General features: G+C 35.6%; 1 long non-coding RNA gene across 2 annotated transcripts in view; it reads right to left on the bottom strand.

Annotated features, from left to right (window-relative positions):
• Positions 1 to 18,775, bottom strand: part of LOC102139533 (uncharacterized) — a 68,649-nt gene that overhangs the window by 8,782 nt on the left and 41,092 nt on the right. The window contains exons 3-4 of one of the 2 annotated variants that reach the window (XR_006699495.3): positions 10,621 to 10,710; positions 9,012 to 9,557 (exon numbers count right to left, since the gene is read on the bottom strand). This is a non-coding gene — a long non-coding RNA (uncharacterized lncRNA). Of the gene's footprint in view, positions 1 to 9,011; positions 9,558 to 10,620; positions 10,711 to 18,775 lie in introns of those variants that run through there. The other variant, XR_012416300.1, reaches the window with a different exon arrangement.

Below are 18,775 nucleotides of genomic sequence, written 5' to 3'. Positions count from 1 at the left end.
TGATTTTATTCTTTTTTTATGGCTGCATAGTATTCCAGGGTGTATATGTACCACAATTTCTTGGGGTTTTGTTGTTTGTTTGTTTGTTTGTTTAGATGGCGTCTCACTCAGTCACCCAGGCTGGAGTGCAGTGGCATGATCTCGGCTCACTGCAACCTCCGCCTCCTGGGTTCCAGCGATTCTCCCGCCTCAGTCTCTGGAGAAGCTGGCATTACAAGCGCGTGCCCCACGCCCAGCTAATTTTGTTTTTTGGGGGGTTTTTTTGTTTGTATTTTTAGTAGACATGGGGTTTCACCATGTTAGCCAGGTTAGTCTTGAACTCCTGACCTGAAGTGATCCACCCATCTCAGCCTCCCAAAGTGCTGGGATTACAGGCGTGAGCCACAGCACCCAGTCTATGTACCACAATTCCTTAATTCACTCCACCACTGATGGGCACCTGGATTGATTCCATGTCTCTGCTATTGCCCCACATTTCTTTAATACTATACTCAATGATTTGTGGTGAATGTACTTCAAATCATCACCATAATATGCATTGACTAGTTGGTGTTTGTTACTATGTTATGGGGATACAAATGATGTATAACATATCAAACTTGCCTCCAATGTAAGCAGGAAAAAAAAAAAGTTAAACTTCTGGGAACAAAGTTGAGAGGATAGTCAGGTATTAAAATATCTTCAGCTGTCTGTAAGTGTTCCAGGAATAATATTTTTAAGTGCCTGTGCATCTTGAGTTAGTAATCATCTGAATGTTTTGCCCTTCCCCACTTCTGGTATTTTATTCCCAGTAAAGGTTAAAGTTATGCTGCTTGAGGAGGGAGAAGGGTACAAACAGTATCAGTTCCTTCCAGATGGGGAAATAGAAATCTCTTTCACCCATAGGGGAAGAAACTACAAAGGACAGACAGAATTAACGGAATGGCATGAGGTCAATCATCAGTGTCCTTTCTTAACATTCTCCCTTCTCCAAAGAATGGAAAGCTGAGAATGATACATTATGCAGTGTGTGTGTGTGTGTGTGTGTGTGTGTGTGTGTGTGTGTGTGTGTGTGGCGGGGTGAGGGGTGCATAGAGTATTTATTTGATTATATTCAGAACACTAGTTTGAAATTATTAATGACTTCAATTGATACAATATATTTTTTCATTGGAACTAACTAACCTTGATACAAATTGAATTGTATTCTTAAAACATTTGAGTTATTTTAGACAGGCAAATTCATTCGAGTTCCACTTTTGCCAAGTTTTTTTTTTTCAATTTTTTAAAATTATACTTTAAGTTCTAGGGTACATGTGCACAACGTGCAGGTTTGTTACATATGTATACATGTGCCATGTTGGTGTGCTGCACCCATTAACTTGTCATTTACATTATGTATATCCCCTAATGCTATCCCTCCCCTCTTCCCCTACCCCACAACAGGCCCCAGTGTGTGATGTTCCCTACTCTGTGTCCAAGTGTTCTCATTGTTCAATTCCCATCTATGGGTGAGAACATGCGGTGTTTGGTTTTTTGACCTTGCGATAGTTTGCTGGGAATGATGGTTTTCAGCTTCATCCATGCCCCTGCAAAGGACATGAACTCATCCTTTTTTGTGGCTGCATAGTATTCCATGGTGTATACATGCCACATTTTCTTAATCCAGTCTATCACTGATGGACATTTGGGTTGGTTCCAAGTCTTTGCTATTGTGAATAGCGCTGCAATAAACATGTGTGCATGTGTTTCAATTTTCTAAGAACAATTTTGGACTTACAGAAGAGTTGCAAAACACTACAGATAATTCTTGTACCTCCTTCACCTGCTTCCCATAATGCTCACATCTTTTGTAACTGTAGCGCAATTATTAAAACCAGGGGATTAAGCTAGGTGTGGTGGCTCACACCTGTACTCCTAGCACTTTGAGAGGCTAAGGCGGGCAGATCACTTAAGCCCAGGAGTTTGAGACCAGCCTGGGCAACATGGTGATACCCTTCTCTACTAAAAATACAAAAATTAGCCAGGCATGGGGGCATGTGCCTGTGGTCCCAGTTACTTAGGAGACTAAGATGGGAGGATCACTCAAACCTGGGAGGTCAAGGCTGCAGTGAGCCATGACTGTGTCACTGCAGTCTAGCCTGGGATATAGAGTGAGACCCTCTCTGAAAATTGAATAAATAAAACTAGGAGATTAACAATGATACCATATCATCAACTAATATATAGACCATATTAGAATTGTGCCAGTTTTCCACTCATATCCTTTCTTATGATCTAAGATCTGATCCAAGATTTCATATTGCATTTAGTTATCATGTCCCTTTAGGGCCCTTGATCTGTGTCAGTTCCTTAGTGTTGTTTTGTCTTTCATGCTTCTGACACTTTTGAAGAGTTCATACCAGATATTTTTTAGAATATCCCTCGATTTGTGTCAATCTGATGTTTTCTCATAATTAGATTGTGGTTATTCTTTTTTGGCAAAAATAAAACTGAAGTGATGTAATGCCATTCTCAGTACATCATATCATGAGACATATGATGTCATAATATCTCATTGCTAGTAATGTTAATGCTAATCACTTGACTAAATATTGTCTACCAGGTTTCTCTATTGTAATGCTAATATTTTCCCTTCACAATTAATAAATATCTTGTGAGAAAATACTTTGAAACTGTGTAAATATCCTGTTTCTCGTCACTCATAAATTTTACCATCTGCTGATGGTTTGAACAATATATATACAGACAGATAGATATGATATGTATTTCTGTGGTATTTGCTCAGTAGTGATTTTATTTTCAGTATTCCTTCCACATTATTAATTTATATTCTACTACAAAAGGGGCCTGTGCCTTCTCTCCCACTAATTTACTTTTTCATTTATATATTTATATCTATATGAAGTAATGATCTTTATTTTATTCTATGAGTCATAATCCAAATCTAGCATTATTTAAGTTGTTCCAAATTGGTCCAGCTATTACCATTGGGAGCTCTTTAAATTTTGTTCTTGTGGGCTTTTGAGATTCCTCTATCACTCAAACAAGTAAGTAAATATAATGTAAATAACAAGAGCCCTGTTTCTGACTGTCAGAGAATGAGGTTACAAATGAGAATGGGAAGAGACTAAAATGAACCCTGTAATGTTAAACTGGGGGAGAGTACAAGGGGGAGTAGTATGTGAGGTAATACCATGGTTTTAAAATAAGAGCTATACAGACATACATTCACAAAATGTTGTTTCTCCTCCAACCCTGTACCGTGTTTCCATTTCCCCTTACGTTCACCTCTTTCCCATCCGCCCCTGATATGTGACTAACTTCATTGGTTTCTTTTTTATCCTTCTTATAGTTCTTTTCCACAAATGAGCAATACATATTATGTTCTACCTCCTTCTTTCTTAGATGAACACTCACATAGTATAGATGGTTTTGGATTTTGCTTTTTTCATATAACAATATATTCTGAAAATATACATAGCACTCAATTGTGTGCCATAGCTTATTTAATGACTTTTCTATATATGGATATTTAGGCTGCTTCCAATATTTTGTAATTATAATAAAGAAAATTTTGAGAGATTCCCAGTGAACGAATTTGTTCCTTGGTCCTCAGGTAGCCAAGGAAAACTATAAAGACCTTAGAGAAACTCCACATAAAACACAGCACCGAAGAGTATGGTGCCTCAAGAGCCACAAATTAATAATAATCTGTGGTGGTGGTGGAGCATCGGATTCCTTGGGGCCCATACCTGTTATGAATGACATCCAAAGTTCCACATGCACAACTGCTGGAAACACAAGTCGATAAAAGGAGAAGTGGGGCCACAGCAAAGACTATAGGTTGCAAGTATTTTATGACCGGAAGCAATGGCCACGTTAATAATCAACAGGTGCAGATTCCAGGATGATGTTCAAATGAGAGCAATCCCTCAGTGGACTTCAGTGAAAAAAGAAAAGAGTCCAAGTGGAATGCGGGTCCTCTCATTCCATGAAGAATAACCAGAAGACAGTTCAAAACACCTCCATCATAAGCTTTCCTCTGTAGCCATATACCAACTTGAAAAGGAGGTGAGAAAAGAAAGACCCTCTGAGGAATATTGGAAGAACTAACCCTGTTAGGGATTTCGATTTTGGAATTGACTGGATATTAGCTGACAAAGACTACTGTATTAATTACGTGTTCCTGTGCAACAAATTACCTCCAAACTCAGTGACTTATAACAACAACATTTATTTTCTCAAATATCTATAGGTCAGGAATTCAGGAACGGCTTAGCTTAGTGGTTCTGGCTCTGGGTTTTACATGGAATGGCAGGTAAGATTTTAGCCAGGGCTTCTATCATCTGAAGGCTTAATTGAGGCTTCAACATCTGCTTTAAAACTCATTCACATGGCTGTTGGCAGGAGGCCTCACTTCCTCACTAGTTATTGGGTAGAGGCCTCAGTTCCTTGCCACATGGGCCTCTCTATAGGGCTTTTTGAGTATGCTCATGACATGGCACTTGGCTTTCTTCAAAGTGAATGATACAGAGAAAGCGCAAAGAGGAAACTACAGTGCTTTTCTGTTTTAATTTCAGAAGATACACATTGTCAATTTCACCACATTCCTTTTGTTCGAAGCAAGTCACTAAGCCTACCTCAAGGGAAGAGAATCAGGCTCCATCTTCTGAAGAAATAAGTATCAAAGAATATAGTAAATACTTTACACTCTCCACAACTGTTTTACACTGGAAGAGATGAACTATCTATAGCTGAAAAACTAAAACTTCTTTTGTTCATTAACAGTACTTGGACTCCAAAGCAAAATCAGTCCATAGTGAAAGAAATTACTTTTTAAAAAATGTGTTATGTATACATTGTCACCCTTAATACGAGGTAGATATGGAGCACTATGAGTTGAAGTGCTGAAAAAGACCACACACATTCTCAAATAACTTCTTCAAAGACTGAATTTATGCAACCTCCATAAGACCACGAATAGCATAACTTATTCCATTTTTTCCCACAAATAATATTGTAGAAAGATTTAAATTTTTATTTTCACAATTTTTGATTTCTACAGTAGAAAATAAGTTAGGTTTTGAAATAAACCTTCAGAGAAAGATACGGATTTAGGTACACCTTGGTTAGAATCTCATTTCTAGTTACTTACTACTTTTTTGTGAAAGTTTCTTTACACCTCAGTCTCCTTATTTGCAAATAGAGATGCGATTCTCCTGCCTCAGCCTCCCCAGTAGCTGGGATTACAGGAATGTGCCACCACACCCAGCTAATTTTTTTGTATTTTTAGTAGAGACGGGGTTTCACCATGTTGCCCAGGCTGGTCTTGAACTCCTGACCTCAGATGATCCACCCACCTTGGTCTCCCAAAGTGCTGGGATTACAGGCGTGAGCCACCGCACCCGGCCAAAGAGTTTTTATTTGGAAGTAAGATAGCCTGGGTTAAACTACTGGTTCTAAACTTCTTAGAAGTGTAAAATCAAGCAAATCAGTAAGTTTTCTGTGCCTCAGTCTTACCATCTGTATAATACAAATAATAGTACTTATCTTTCAGGGTTGTTGAGAAGATTAAATAAATTAAAACAGCAAAACAAATGCGAACCTGGAATATAGTATTAAACAGACATTTGCTTTTTTCACTAACATGATTATTACTATTACTATTACCATTATTGCTACATTCTTTTTGTTTTTGTTCTTTGGAGAAAAAAGAGTTCTGAAAGTTAAAAGAAAATACCATTATTAAAATTATACATATTTTAAAGTAATTTCCTGTGCTTTTTATGTGTTATTCTTTCTGAGTTATTTTAGTGTATTAGACACGAGGTCTTGCCCTGTCACTCGGGCTGGAGTGCAGTGGCATGATCATCGCTCAGTGCAGCCTCAAACTCCTGGGCTCAGCGGATCCTCCCCTCATCCTCCCAAGTAGCTAGAACAATGGGGACATGCCACAACCCCTGGCTGTAAGAAAAGATTTTATTTTCAACCCCTAGACACTTAAAAGGAAGAAGAATGTCAGGAAGAAGCCCAATGTTGTGGGTAGGTAAATTTCAGAGCTAGATGTCAAAAACGGACTTCAATATCTCTGAACCTGTATGTGGATGTGTAATTGTTACTCTGTTATTCATGCTGCGGCCAATTTGAATAGAATAGAAAGCCTTCGGGGGGGAAAAAGAAAGACTTATAGTAACTACTGTGGCCTTGCCCAGAGGGATCACACACCCTGTGTCTCTAGTTTTCTCCCTTCAGTGTTCCCCACCCTCCTGTCATCTCTGGCAGGATCACTCCAAATGTGCTATGCCTTGCCTGGATTTTCGATTCGTTGCCCCATCACTTAGTTCCAGTGATCTGTGCAACCTTCCACAGGGGTTGAAGCTTCTGTTCTTAAGAGAACCTGCCAGGAGGCTGAGGAGCACTATGTAGCCATGAAAACTTGGAGACATCCTAGGAGCAATTACTCTAAACTAGGGGAAAATAACACTTTTTTTTCATACTTTTTTTTTTTTTTTTAGAAAGCTTGGTTCAACTGAGAACTTTACACAAAAACAAAATCAGCTTAAAATATGCATTGTCACTGAGTAAATATGGAACTTAAGCAGGGAAATTTTTAAAGTCACAACTTTTGGCAATGTAGTAGTAGTCTCTTCTGGTTGATGGAGGTCCAGTAATCTAAATATCAGCCCAGTCCGACTACAGCTTAGGGAAAAATCAGTCAAACTCTAAACAACACCTTTGCACCTGCCTGTGACCATAAGATGGTCACACGTACACAAATACTCAAATTGTTGCAAGAGCTTATTTAATTTTACACTTCATCTTTTCCTCAAAGTTCATCTTCTGGCGTTCTCAAGGAAGAGCTTCAGTTGTTTCCAGGAAGGGGTTTCACTTTATCTCTGCTCACCTCACAGAAATCAGAGACTCGTAAGCCATTTGAGGGCGATGGCACACCACCATTATGGATGCCATTCTCTTCTTTCTCAGGAAGATTCCCCCAGATCCCTCATGATATGAATTTTGTGCAGAAGTCTATGGCCAAGTGGGGATTCAGACATAGCCCTCTGTCCAATTCCAAGTAGAACTTTGGTAATATTATCAAGATGATAATGCTAGAAACTAATTTGTACTAAAATGTTATGACTTCCATATAACAGTTCCATTGTAAATGAAGTAATGTAGTACTTTAATTCCATCTCAATAAGGGTATGATGAGATGTTTTCACTGAAAAGCCACTGCGGGAGATGCTATGGATGGTGTAGCTTTATGGAGCCCTTCAAAATGGAGAATTGATTTTAATGTGACAGAAATAATAAAGTATTACATGTCTTGACAAATAAAAAAATTATAAATATGGGAAGTTTTTTAAAAAGGAAAGGTTAAGACTCATGTTTGCCTCTTTTAATAATTTGACAACTTCTTGAGTAATCCCATAAACTCATGGTTTCTCTTTTATTCTAAGCTGTAACATGGGGTTATCAGTATTTGACTATTTTAGATGATAAATAATAACTTCAAATAATGGGTGTAAAGCAAAATGTTTCACAAAGGCATGGCGGCCTCCCATTTTTGCTGAAATTTTCTTTAGTAATGGAATAAATACCCTTTCTTATTTGCTTTCAGTTCTTAAACAAGAAGGAAAATACTTGCACCTTCAACTATAATTTTCTTATACTCTGGAAAATCGTCATTGAACTAATATAAAGAACCCTGACTTTCACCTCTGTTCTATGGTGACTTAAAGTATTCCTTTGCTTTCAGGTATAGCTCTTTAAACTCCAAAGTAGTTACTATTTATCACATTCTAAGCTTGAGTCCATTGAATAAAAAGGAGTTTCAATGAATTCAAAGGCAGAATCCCTCATCTCTGTTCTCCTAATCTGTAGTCTTGACACTCAGAAGAAAACTGAGACTCCACATTATCATTGAAAATATGTGCTTTTCCTTAACTTCAAATGATATTAAAATAGCATATGACTCAGTTAAGCTCCCTGAAGGGTAGGGGAAAAGTTATATTCTTCAAGGAAATAGAAGGAGCAAAGGTTTCTCTGGTGTAACACGAGCTAACAACAGGAAAGTGACAGGCATAGAGGTACCCAATAAAGAAGGCTAATTTCACAATTAAAATAGAATTAGAAGCGAAGACCTGGTAGCCCAGTGACTAAAAGCTATTTTGTGAAAAATTATTAATGTTAATATCGAATAAAGTTTTCTTGGCGGTGATTCCTAGGTTATTAATTTTGGTACACTATAACTCTGCAATAGGTTTTTTACATCCTAGTCTAGAAGATGTTCTTTATGCAGTGAGCACAATGTTCCCAATTCATTTCTTACCCTTGCCGTGTTTGCCACTCATCATAGAAGACATTGTTCTCACTTTGAGACCTGTTTTTGAAAATAAATAGATCTCTCAAACTAGAAATGGGCCTGCTTTAGGAATCGCACCATCTAGACATAAATCATCGTATATGATTTTGATGATTTTTTTTAAAAAGGCAATGTGGACGATGGTCTATTCTACTGTCTCAAATCAAGGACACCAATTTGAAGTGCTTCAAAATTTAAATAAGTATTTGAAATAAGTATTTCAAAATAAAAAAAAAAAAAAGCAGAACTCTGTGGTTGGTGAGATGTGGTCCAGATGAGTGTGCTAACGGAATCATGTGTACCCTTTCCGTGAGGCCAAGCACTAGCTAAAATCTTCTTACCATCAACTTAACAACCTTCCACCAGTTCTGAGCCTTCTAAAAATATCAAGTTTTATCTTCGAGACATAACACAGATGTTTTTGAAAGTACAAAATAATATGTTTCATGACAACCTATAAAATCTATATTCTATAATTAGTGAGGTTGTCCTGCAAAATAGTTCATTTTTTAAATGTCTGCCTGTAAAATGGAATCCAGATTTTTAAAAATAATAATTCACTTTTCATTGGAATTTTTTTTATTATTTTAATTTTTTAAAAGATATATCCCTTCTAAGCAAAAACTAAAAGTTTGGTATAAAATGATCTTGAAAACACAATGCCTTTGACTGCTTAAAGAGTCCTAAATTTTATTAGTAGGCTTTTAATCATTTAAAATGATAAAGAGAGTATCTTCTATTCATTTTCAATAGGACAAGGCAATATTAAAACGAGACCATTCCATCAGAGAAGCTTGATTATTTTCTCAGTGTTTTAAATTATGCATATGATTGGTGACACAAATACATGTTTAAGTGGTTGCAAATTTAAAAAATCAATATTCCCAAAGAACTAAAATTATGCCCAATCATAAATAACAAATTAATTCACCTGCATATTTTGATTTACAACTTACCCTATGAACATGAACATTTTATAAAAGAGAAATATCTTTTCACATCAACTTGTATTCATTATATTTCATACCAATATAGCTCAAATCAAACACAAGACTTTTCAAAGAGAAAAAAACTAGAACTATTCCTTGTTTTTTCTTTCCCAGATGATCTAGTGTGCGATGTGGACTGCCATGTTGCACCAAACCCACAGCAACCAGGACCCATTGTTCCCAAGGGAAGCATAGCCTATGCGGGAATGCAATGGTGTGCTCTGCAAGGAACGTGGAAAATAGCATGTCACTACTGTACGGTACACAACAGACAATTATGATTCAACTGTCCAAATTATAATCAGTTTGACAAATGTCCACAAGCGTCTTCATTCTATTTTATATTTTCCCTAAGACAAGGCAATCACACAACCAGACAATTCCATCAGGGAAGCTTGTTAGCTGCTTAGTCTGTTAAACCCTGGTTGCCATAGCATCTAGAGTTGAAAAAGCTGCAGATTGGCATGAAAAAGCATGTCGACAATTGCCCTGTCACAGCATGCAAGCCAGGTCTGCTCAAAGGCAGCACACTACAAGTTTTCTTTCCCAGTTTGCACTACCCCATGCTGTTTAATAATATCCATTTACTGGTATTGGGATTGATCTAGCGCAGTGTAAAATTCACGTCTAGTGAGACTTTGCTTTTCCCATGGAGTGAAATTCTTTAACAAATGGGAGTATGGCAATTAATTTAAAAATGTAATACTGTATATAATATAAGAAGTATATTTAGATTTAATTGAGAAACTGTCCAAAATTTTAATGCACAGTTCTTTAAAGAGCCAGTCTTACTTGGCAATTTTTCAGTTGACTTTGTAGTCATTTCTGAAGCCTAGTTAGTCATACTTTGGAGATGACAGACAGCATTCAAAATTCAGTAGTATATTTTTAAACATGTTTTAATCGTGACATAGTCATTTCTTCTTTATATGCATGGTATAATTTAATTAAGGATATACATTTCTAAAATAACTATAATTTAATTAAAGATTAATATCATGAACATTGAAATTATAGTCTAGAGAGCAATGTGCATCAGCTTTTTTTCCCAGAGGGATCATATACTTAATGGTGATAAATTACCATGTATTAATAAGAAAAAGTGGGTTTCTACCAAAGAGTATTCAAACCCCTGCCAACTCTCAGAATTATAGAGTGTATAGATTTTCAGTAAAGTATGTTTACAAACAACCAATGTTAAGTTATTAAACTATAAAAATATAAAAATATGTACATCTATTGTAAGACTTAAAAAATAATTTTTGCTTGGAAGTTTATACTCACATTATTCAGCCTTTCCTTCTTCCATTATCTCCTTCTATTCCAATATGTCACTTCAATTTAGGTTTTCTTTGATGCCACAAAGAAAAAAATCTGAAAGTACATCCACAAGAACACAATTAACTTAGCAAACATATAAGAATTTAAAATACAGATATTTTTCTACATTTTCTAAACCATTTTTTAATTTCCATTGATATCCATTGCTTTACCCTTCTAGTGTTACAAAACACTATTTTATTAAGTATGAGTGATCTCTTTTTTTTAATCTTACATGTGAAAAAACTTGATAGTTTATCATAATACAAGAAAGTGATGATATTATTTTTAAAATACTGAAATAATGATTATTTTTCAGGTTCCTGAACTATTGAAGACCTAGTCCAGTTTTTCTTCCTAAACAAGATTAACAAGTATTTTATATAGAATAATCAACGCATAACACCTTGAGATTTATATATACATATACAGTACCTATATTCATATATACACATACAGATAGATACATATGAAAAGTGTTACTGACTGGACCTCTTAAGACTATAAATTTAAATCCCTCATTTTCTAGGAATTCTCAAAAATCTCAAAATCTTGGTATGAAACTTGGTTCACATATGGTGTCCATGAATGTGTTTTCTTATACCACATCTTCCAGTTTAAAAAAAAAAAAAGGAGAAAAGCTGTTTACTTGTTAAAGGTCTTTTTATAAGCTTTGATGACTCAAAAACACCTTCGTTTTAACACATGAAATTTGGCAAAGAACTTAACCATGTTACCATTTGAAAGACTTTGATATTTGGAAAAAGAGAGAATTAAAAACAACAGAGATTGAGACTTAAGTTGGCTCTTGTGTATAGAACATAATTTTCTCAAGTATTTTTTTTTAGTAGAAGAATTTACTACGAAAACTTATCTGCCAGAATACCATAACATATCAAAGTCATAGTTATCTTGAATGAACAATGATAAATATAGCTGCAAACTTTCCTTCAGTGTATTAAGTTAAAAAACAAAACAAAACACAAAACTCTTGGTAAAGAGATAACACATAAATGGATAAATATTTTTGTCAAGTAAAAAGCTTAATGAGATGTTGAGATAAAAATTACTCTTATTGTATTTTTTTAAAAAATTGTGTTTAAACTTTTTTGTTGTTTTTCCTTATTTCACACTCAGTACAATGCAATGCAGTCCTTCAAGTTGGACTGAAGGAGGTACCACCTCTTAACCAGCTTCAGGACATGTTCATTTTCCTACCGTTCTCAAAGCATTAAGTTTGAAGAACCTAAGAACTGGGTAGCATGGAAATGAGAGTTTATGCTTTAACTCAGAGTACCTTTGCTTTAGCCAGGATACCTCAAATCTTCCTTGTAACCCAAATGCTTGTCTTTGTCTGTGATTCAGAAAACAAATGTTTGTCTTTATAACTGTGCTGTGTTAATATTATGCATTCCCAGCACATTTTTTAAAAAATTAATTATGCATGAACTACGTTTTCTTTTTATACCTGATTTATTTCATGTTCATTTTTCTACTCTAAAATGGGAAATAAAATGATTCTTTCTGAGTTTCTTAGATTATTTTCATTGGCTATCATGATTACTTTTGGATATCCTCTACAAACATTCTTTCAGTCATTTTGACTATTCCCAAATTGTCAAATAGAAATTATACAAGAAAATGTTGATAAACCTAAGATTCCATAAAAAGATAAAACAACTTGACTTGTGGTACCAAATAGAAATGATTTTGCAATGTTGTTGTTTTCTTTCACAATACTCAGGGTAAACGACATAATAAAGATATAACACCATTTTATTTCTTAAAATAAATGTATCCCGTTAATTCCTCATGTGGAATGCTACCTTATACAAAACGTAGGTTTCATATAAACACATGCATTCTTGTGTAAGGTAGTTCTTGTTTTTCTGGGTGATCTTGCCTTATTCTGAAATTTTCTTCACCTGACTGAAAGCACATTAACTGCTAGATAGGCATCACACTGATGTCTCCATGCTGTAGCATACAGCCGTGAATTTGCTACGATCTGTTTAATCAGCAGTGTATTGATTTTCCGCAGCTTTCCTTCATTTTAGCCCCATAGCAGGCTTCTGTAATTTCCTTTGGACAAAGTGTAACCAAACTGTGCTAAGTGATGTTGATTTGCAGGCAAAAGTAAAGGGGTAAATATAAATTAACAAGCTATAAACATTTTACAAGTGGGGAGTCAATAAAAACAGTGTCTGCAGTTTCTTTTAAAAAAAATGATTTGAAGCAGATTGTTAACAAAGGTGTCCAAAGAAACTGACATGAGTCTGAGAATAATTTTTGCGCTTTGTGATTAAGAATTGATCAGTCTAAAAGCCTCGGATGCAACTGAATCACCCATAAGCTGCTGGCCTGAAAAGGCTCAGCAGGGGCTGGTATTTGTTTGTTAAACTCCCATGATTCCAAGTAGATAATTGGTCTGTGAAGTTCATGGCAGAATCTGAATTTGCTTTCTTGCTTCCCAGCTGGCTGAGCACTGGTTTATAGACTTCTGTGTACAAATTTAGCCAGCAGCAAACCTCACATCTTTAATATAAAAGGTGTTTTGTTGTGTTTTTCAGGTGCTGAGTGGAAAGCCCACACTCCAGAAGCTCATTAAAAGGGCCAAGTTACAGTACAGGTTTATTTCTGTCACAGCGTTTCTGAAAACAGTGACAAGGATTAATATGTTTCTTTAGTACTGGAAAAAGCCTGACACAATCCCTTGTGAATTTGATCATCTGTTTCATTGCCTGTATAAGATTCAATCTCCTATTATATCCTAAAGTTACAGCTGTAAACTAAGGCTGGTAAGAATTCATAAGCTGCTGCAGAAGCCTGCGGCAAAACTAATTGTTTTATTCAACAGTCGCTTGTTTATTTATTATTTATTTCATACTCCCCTCCTATAATTCTTTTCCACTCTTCTTCCTCTAAGTCAAGATTGTCTTGGTTCTTTGTCTGAATGCACAGAGAAAATACAGAAACGGGGAGCCCTGTTCCAGGAGCTCTCAAAAAAGTTGCTACAGATTAGTGTTTTGTGGAAATACTCACTCTAAATGTTTTATAAAAGTATTCTTACTCTCCTTTGATTGGCATGAAAATTCCTTGCTAAAAAGCAATATTTGCACAAATATTATAACCTTTGTTTTCTGTGTCATCATGTGACATTAAGCTTTATTTGCTAGTGGTTGCTATGTGTCTGACACATGATTTGCCATGTGCTACATGTAAATCACAGTGAAGTGCAAAGTATATTATAAAACAATTCTGTTTCACATCAAATTAGATAGGCAAATATCTATTTGCTATTTTCAAAAATTAAAGTGCAATATGCTATCCAGATACCATAAAACAAATAATATTTAACATTGAGAAACCTCTTTCTCTTTCCTTCTCCTCTCCCTCTTCCTTCTTCTCTCAAGTTAATTGTGGAGTAATGTTTATTCATTATCTTCCAGTTTTTGTTATTATGGGGAATTATATGCTGTATTAGAATTTTAGATACAAATATGTATATAAATGTGTACATTCAAAATTTCAAACTTTATGTAATTACAAAATAAGACACAAACAGAAAAATCCCTAATAATCCATAATATATTCTTTATAAATACTGGAAATTATTGCAAGAGTAGGCTGAAGAAGTACATGTTTGCCCCATTGGAAATTAGGCATTAAGCTTCCTTTACTCTTAACAGAAGTTGTGTGCCTAATTCCCTATGCACCACAGACATTTTAACTCATAATAACTGATTGTAAATACAGTATGAAACAAGCTAGAGTCTTATTTGCACCTGCCAATTTGCTGCCCTCAAGCAGTAAAAACAAAAACAAAATGGTAGCAAAAGAACTGCCAAGCAAAACACACTCTGCCCCTCATGTACACTCCGTTCTATTTCCACAAACAGAACCTTTTGCCTCATGTTTTCCATCAACAAAGTTAACTATGGAATTTCAAATAAACTTAAGGAAAAAGATATTTGCATGATAGGACTATAACAAAATAATTGTTAATATGGCCATCTCCTTCCAATGTGTCCCCTTAAAATAATGTTAGTGCTGTAAGTGCTTTATGGCACTTTTAATTATGAAGTAACACATACTCCATGAAATGTGTATGTTGCAATGGCAGCCACTTATTTTTACTGAATAGCCACAACATTTGCGCTCAATTCTGATCATACAATAAAAGCCATGTTATTCATTAAAAACAATATATCATAGATATTTTAAGGTTGGTTAAGTTGCATTCCCTGCTGTTTTTTCATTCCTTGAGCTTTCCTATCATACCACATTTACATAAATAATGGCAGCCTAATTATGTTTCTATTTTTTTTTTAGAGCTTAAAGTCTTTGTTAACTTTTTAGTGAGGATTTCCCCACTACCTTGATTTAATAAAAATAATTTTTGCCAAATGGTAGACAGTCTTCTAGTCCTCTACTGTGGGTAGCAGTGATTTGCATTATTATTGCATATATTAGTTAACTTGCATCATTAAAATAGTAACATAAGGCATATAATAATGACTTGTAAACATAATGATATGCATAATTTGTGAATCAATAGCATTTTTTTCCAGTGAGCTCAATATATGTTATTTGATGTTGACCCCTATTCTTTTTTTATTTTCTTTTGAGAGGGAGTGTCACTCTGGTGCCCAGGCTGGAATGCAAATGCACGATCTCGGCTCACTGCTACCTCCGCCTCCCGGGTTCAAGAGATTGTCCTGCCTCAGCCTCTTTAGTAGCTGTGATTACAGGCACGCGCCACCACGTCTGGCCAATTTTTGGATTTTTAGTAGAGACGGGCTGTCACCATGGTGGTCAGACTGGTCTCAAAATTCTGACCTTGTGATCTGCCCGCCTCGGCCTCCCAAAGTGCTGGGATTACGGTGTGAGTAACCGCGCCCGGCCTGATGTTGACCCCTATTCTTAAAATATTCAGTGTACTAAGTACAAGAACCTTATACATCTTGATTAATATTTTAAGGTTTTTGAGAACAAATATCACATAGAATAAAATTGAGGAAAACTTCATGGACAAATAATTGATGGCTAAGTCAAAATAAGAATTCGATACTCTTTAGACTTTACACCTTGATATTTCTTGCCAAAGTCTTGTGATTTCAGGAGCTGGTAGACTTGTGGAGATTTATGTTTTACTGGCTAGATGGTAGCATCCTGAGGACAGGGTGTCTTGTTTAACTTTTAACCCACGTTAAACACATATTGAGTGTTCAGTAAATATGCACTAAAATAAATTAACTGAAACTTTCAGGACATAAATAGCCAATATATGGCATCTTAGCAGATTATACTAATTCTTGGCACTTATGGCAATGATGTTGATAGCTTTTCAGATTAGTATCACATTGCAGTCACAAATTCTTGCACATACTATATTGTGCCTTTAATGAAATATAAGATGAATAAGAATAAAAAACAGAATAGTAAGCAATGTCACATTACTCCTATATATATAAGGTTAGATATTTTAGGGGGGAAAGGATAAAAGTCTAGGCCTTTTGTGTGGTAAATATGTAAAGTTTAGAATCCTATGAAACATTCGTGAACATGAATATGGATATAAAAAGAATGCTATAAAATATGTGATTGCTATAGATTTATGAGACAGTATTAAGCAATTCATATCATTCCTTAAAGATTGCATGTGAAAATAAAAAGTTTCAATCATGTAACTATTTGATTTGAGTAAGTATGCAGCATGGCATTATATTTACCACAGAAACGTATACTAAGAAAGAGACCAAGGCAGATACAGTTTGTTTAAACAAACTTTGAAGCTACCTCTATGTAGCTTTAGTCAGTTAAAAATAACCAAATGTTTCAAATTGCTAAGAGCCTCTTAAAGGACAAAATAACATTTTTTTTCACATTCAAACTAGAGCATCCACAAAACATCCTCATGGTTACTTTCGACTCTTCTTAGGGCTAGAAAATGTTTCCTATCAATGTCTGCTCTCAGATGTTAAATTCTAGAGTGGTAGGTATTAAATTATATTATGTAGGTGTATGATAAAAATCAGAGGCATATTTTTAAAAGAAGGACACAATTTATGCTAACAGTGTCAATCAAACACTTAAAACTACTGTTTATTTAGGATGATTAATGACTATCAAACATCTTTGTTGACTTCACTTTGCAGTTAAGTGGTGGTCTCAAGTTTATTTTGGTAATAAAGCACTGTTCTGGGAAATGAATTCAAGTCTTTAGTTCTCATCTGTTTAACCTTTAGATTTTTGTTAAGTGGAAATGATGCTTTGTTCCCTCAATTTCCTTTATTCTGCATTGTACTACACCTTTTCATTGAAACACATTCAAACCAGTGAATTGGATATGTACTGTAATGTACTAAAAGCTGTAGCTGCCCTTAGTTCAAGTAACTTCAGAAAGTTAAAATAAGTTAATGATTAATTGTCTGTGAATAAAGACTATAGCCGATCATAGTGTATTTTGCACATACCCTGAACAAAATGAACTATTTTTGCTTTTTCAGCTTGTTCTCATTCTTCCACTGTTTTTAAAGTTCTTTTATTCAATATCAAATACATGATGCTATACAGTTATTTTAGTCTTCATCCAAAGAATATACATTCCAATTAATATAAATGTCATCAGTATAGGTGATGAGCCTTGGGATTTATTTATTTATTTATTTATTTATTTATTTATTTATTTTTATTTTTTATTTTTTGAGGTGGGAGTTTAGTTCTTGTCATCCAGCTGGAGTGCAATGGCATGATCTCAGCTTATTGCAACCTTCGCCTCCCGGGTTCAAGCGATTCTCCTGCCTCAGCTTCCCAAGTAGCTGGGATTACAGGCGTTGGCCACCATGCCTGGCTAAGTTTGTATTTTTAGTAGAGACAGGGTTTCACCATGTTGGTCAGGCTGGTCTCGAACTGCTGACCTCAGGTGATCCACCCGCCTTGGCAATATTTACATGGGTATACTTATACATTTTTTTTTAAATGAAATATCGCACCATTGCCCGGGCTGGAGTGCAATGGTGTGATCTCAGCTTACTGCAACCTCCACCTCCCAGGTTCAAGTGATTCTCCTGCCTCAGCCTCCCAACTAGCTGGGATTACAGGCGCCCACCACCATGCCTGGCTAATTTCTTGTATTTTTAGGAGAGACAGGCTTTCACTGTGTTGGCCAGGCTGGTCTCAAACTCCTGACCTCGTGATCCGCCCACCTTGGCCTCCCAAAGTGCTGGGATTACAGGTGTGAGCCACCGCACCCAGCCTACGTATACATTTATCTCGTAATAACAAATAATAATACCATGGATATGGTACTTACTTAGAATGAAACTATCCCATTATGTCCAAATCACAGATTGTTACTTTTGTTGAACTATTTGTTTATAAATTAAAAATGTGTTTATCTAATTGAGTCTTCTTACAGGAAGCTATTCCTTTGGGAAGAACATTATAACATCAGGTAGGAGATTTGCCCAAGTAACTTTCTCTCAGTTTTATGTAATCAACAATATTTATTATGCTCCTATTTCATAATAGGATACTATGTAGATATTATATAGAAATTGTCCATAAAAGGTGGGTGCAGTGCCAGATACCTGCCCACAAAGCATTTTAGTACGTATTGGAGAATGAGAATATACATCAAGACTTAGCTGAACGCTTTTACTAACCGGAGTTATATGAGTACCAATAAAATGCCAAGTGGAAGCACAATTAGAATCAGGTGGGATTAATCATGGAAAACTCTCCAGGAAAAAAAAAAAAAAAAGTTTTAAGCCAGATTTTGAAGTAATTACTATTTGATGGGAAGGATAGGGACTAAATAAGCTCACCAGAAGGGAATTAAACGTCATTCAACAAATTTTGAATGTCTCCAATGTGCAAGGCACTATCCTCAGAGGCTCAGGGCTTCTTTGATACACAAAAGATACACACACTGTGCCTGCCCTCCTGAATTCCTCCATCTAGCGATGGAAACGTACAGGCAAACAACAATGGCATATGTCAAGGCTCACAAGCAGAAACACAGGTAGTATTCTCAGAGAATGAAAAAAACTTGTTTGCCTACTCTAATGATTCCATATAGAAGAGTAAGAATCCATTTATGAAATGAGCAGGAGCG

The sequence above is a fragment of the Macaca fascicularis genome, chromosome 7 (assembly GCF_037993035.2).
Source record: "Macaca fascicularis isolate 582-1 chromosome 7, T2T-MFA8v1.1".
In the NCBI taxonomy this organism is placed as follows: Eukaryota; Metazoa; Chordata; class Mammalia; order Primates; family Cercopithecidae; genus Macaca; species Macaca fascicularis.
The sequence above is the reverse complement of the archived record's forward strand: the minus strand, read 5'-3'. Positions and strand labels throughout refer to the sequence as shown.